The sequence below is a fragment of the Mya arenaria genome, chromosome 17 (assembly GCF_026914265.1).
Source record: "Mya arenaria isolate MELC-2E11 chromosome 17, ASM2691426v1".
In the NCBI taxonomy this organism is placed as follows: domain Eukaryota; kingdom Metazoa; phylum Mollusca; class Bivalvia; order Myida; family Myidae; genus Mya; species Mya arenaria.
The window spans coordinates 17596175-17600572 of NC_069138.1; positions in this window are offsets into that span (position 1 = coordinate 17596175).

Sequence of the window (4398 nt, forward strand, 5' to 3'; positions counted from 1 at the left end):
TTCGGGTCACTAGGTCAAAGGTCACGGCGACCCCCAAAGTTAAAACCAATGCCGCTCAATATCTTGAGAACGGTTTGACCTAGGTTCACCAAACTTGGTAGGAAGGTTGGTCATGAGGTGTAGAAGATCCCTATTGATTTTGGGGTCACATGTCAAGGTCAAGTGCTTGAAAGATGAAAAATAGTTTTCAGATCATTAACTAGGGCTTATTGTGTGGAAATCCCTATTGAATTCTCACACCCTGCTTTCCAGCCAGATGTATCAGTACTTTACACCTCTAAGTCTTACTAAGCCTTCGGGGGAGACATGCGCTTTTCTCAAAAGCCCATTCTAGTTTTTTTCTATAGTTCATATATTGGAATCATTTGAACTAGCAATAAACATTAGTTTTTACACAAGAACCAGGTTACCTCTCAAAAACCAGGTGATCTCGCAAGAACCAGGTTATCTCACAAGAACCTGGTTATCTCTCAAGAATTAGGTTATCTCTCAAGAATTAGGTTATCTCTCAACAACCAAGTTATCTCTCAAGAACCAGGTTATCTCTCAAGAACCAGGTTACCTCTCGAGAACCAGGTTTTCACTTAAGAACCTGGTTATCTCTCAAGAACCAGGTTACCTCTAAAGAACCAGGTTATCTCTCAAGAATTAGGTTATCTCTAAAGAACCAAGTTATTTCTCAAGATTCAGGTTACCTCTAAAGAACCAGGTTATCTCTCAAGAACCAAGTTATCTTTCAAGAACCAAGTTATCTCTCAAGAACTAGGTTATCTCTCAAAAACTAGGTTATCTCTCAAGAACCAGGTTATCTCTTAAGAATAAGGTTACCTCTCAAGAACCAAGTTATCTTTCAAGAACCAAGTTATCTCTCAAGAACTAGGTTATCTCTCAAAAACTAGGTTATCTCTCAAAAACTAGGTTATCTCTCAAGAACCATGGTTTCTCACTAGAACCTTTGACCTCAAAGACAGTTCACAACATCAGCACCACTGCCATTTTTTTATCAGTAATAGAAAACTATGACACCGTATTTTTCACTAATGTCATATTAAACATTAGACCTATTTTTGCCGGGCTTGGTTTATATACAAAGATACAAATATGGGTTATCTCATGATGTATATATCAGCTTCACGAAGGAAAAAAGGTAAAATATAATGTGAGATTTTATCATGAACACCTGCAAGTATGTAAAGGGTGAATTATGTAACTATAAATGTTTTGCCCCTGGAGGGGGGGGGGGGGGGCAGACGACATATAGTAGACATTATAGACATTGGGTGATTCATGGAAGGTGGGATTTTGACAGGCCTGGGATGAAGGCCGCACAGGATAAAGGCTTTACCAGGGTTTATTTCAGAAGAAATTTTGATGCATTTTTTACCACTACTTGACGCCAACTGCGACTGCAGGGATTTCAACCAATTTCCTTGCCTAAATCCCCTGGGTGTGGCTGCCCATCCCCCTCTCTTCACAGTGGGGCAAAGCATATGTAGTGATGGTCATAATACAGTCAATGTTGAACCAAGGGTATTTTGATGTGATCTCATTATGTACAAAGAGATGTAAATTTTGTAATACTAATTTTATTTGTTGTAAATACTGAACATGAATCTTATTGGTAAATTTTGTATGACTTGTTGTTTTGGGGTTGTAAATACTGAATTTGAACCTTATTGTTCACACTTATTTATCAGATGTATGACAAAATCCCGCCAAAAATCACCCCACCACCACCAGTTGTTACGAAGACAGATGAAATGTCAATTTTTTTATTTAATGTTGTTTTGATTAGAAAAGTTGTATAATTGAAAATAAAAATAAAATACAGCCTGAACACTGTATAAATATGGTATATAATCTTCCAAAATAGGAGGAAAAGTTGAATATCATGTGAGCAGGATTTTGTGTGCATATGCAAGAACTGGTGGGGGTCGGGGATCTTGTCCAGGGGAGTATTTTGTTTACTGTCCAACTTATCTATTATAATGTATGAATCATATTTGTTTTCATTTTTGTTTTAATACGCTCTTTATTTACTTGTTTACTGTCCAACTTATCTATTATTATGTATGAATCATATTTGTTTTCATTTTTGTTTTAATACACTCTTTATTTACAAATAAAATGTGCAGCCGTGTAATGTACAATAGCAAACATAATCAGACTCTAGTGTTTAAAATCAATGTTTGCCCAACCTCTGTTTTTATGAACCAAATTCACTAAAATGTTGAAAATATGTTACAGCTAAATGCTGTTTAACCAAAGGGTTTTTAGGGCCATTTTAAAAATGCTGATTGCATACATGCCATATTTCTGGACACCTCCCAAGAGGGATTTTGATATTAGCCCAGGCAGTTTTAAATGTGTCTAAAATATCTGTCAATATCTCATACAAGCCATATTTCTGGAAGATTTCCTAGAGTTTTTTTGCTTCAAAAAGCATTTATTTTTGTATGTTCTAACTTTTTAAAGCAATTTCTTTAATCTAGCATTTCTTTTAACTAAAAAGCACTGTATTGGGTATACATGTTGTAAGAAATTGTATTGAACAAGGCAATCAAGTCTCAACATCTCCCAGTATATCAGTATTTATACTTAATATATTTTGGGGTATATTCATTCCGTGCTGGGAGATCAGGGGTTGAATTGAAATTCTAGTGGATTTTTCCCCCAATTGGATGGCATCTGCTGATATGGCAGGTATGTGTGAGTCATCTTGTTGGGCAAACCATAACTTTGAACACTTCACCTTTGTGAATAGATACCAGTACTCAGATGTTTAACTTGATATTGTACCATACGTGTATTAGAAAATGTTTTTGTTTATTCATGAACTCTTATATTAGAAAGGCAATTATAAGCAGATCAGAAAAAAAAAAACACAACATGTACATTTATAATACTGATACTAAACCAACTACCCTCGATAATGATATTATACATTACTGCCCCTATGTTCTCATTATGTATAATTCAAAGATAGAGGGCAGCTGATGCAATCACATTAGTGACATTGTCAATAAAAATTTCTCAGATGAGTTAATAATGGCATATTCATTTTCTGCAAGGTATTGTACCCCAGAAACAGGCAACCCTAAGCTTTTTGAATTTTTTTTTTATTTAAATTCTCTTATTCAATTTTACAAATTGTCATTCCGGTATTTTGTTTTGTAATTATATCAATTGGTTTAATTTTGTTTTTTGTCATGAACATGAATAGTTCAACAGCACTCATTTTTGCAGTTGACTTACCTAACCTCTCAACAGTGTTACAGAATGTTTATATTTCAGAACCCATTGTTCCTATTGCCACAACTCATGTCTTTATAGTGATTGTATTAAATGCTGGAAAATTGGTAGGTGGAGGTTTTACATGTAGGGCTCTAGGTGGAAAAGATGCTCGGTTGGATTTTATCCTGTTGATATAGGATTGTACATGAGTTGCCATCTATACAAAATATATGAAACAAGATAAGGGAAGTAGAATATAAAATTTCCGTAACTACTGTGAATTATTTATATCCATGGGCTTAAAATTTTGTGATTTTTCACAAAAGGACAAGTTTGTTGGTTCTTAAATTTGTGGATTTTCATTTTCAGGCGACAAATTGTATTTATTTATATAAACATTATAAAAGCACATACAACAAGAAAAAGAAATGAAAAGAAATGTACACAAGTCACAATAAATTTATAAATGTTTCTATGTTTATTATTTTTTGTTTGATAAGAATTCCAAGAACAGATCAGCTTTGATGATGATGATGATGATATGATGATGATGATGTTGATGATGATGATGATAATGATGATGATGATGATGATGATGATGATGGTGCTGGTGCTGGTGGTGATGACGATGACGATGATGATGATGATGATGATGATGATGATGATGATGATGATGATGATGATGATGATGATGGCGACGATGATAATGATGATGACGGTGATGATGGTGATAATGATGATGATGATGATGATGATGATGATGATGATGATGATGATGATGATGATGATGATGATGATGATGATGATGATGATGATGATGATGATGATGATGACGACGATGATGTTGATGATGATGGCGACGATGATAATGATGATGATGATAATTGCGACGATTATAATGTTAATGATGGTGATGATGGTGACAAGGACCTATACAGTAAACTGATTTATAGGTCCGTGGTGGTGATAATGATGATAGTGATGATGATAACGATGTTGTTGATGATGATAATGATGATGATGGTGGTGATCATGATGATAATTATAACGATGATGATAAGGAGCACCACCATTACGACGATGATGACGTTGTTGAGGTAACGCGGATAACGATTGTGTCGATAGCGATGTGAACAATTATATTTACTGTACCGCTGTTGACAA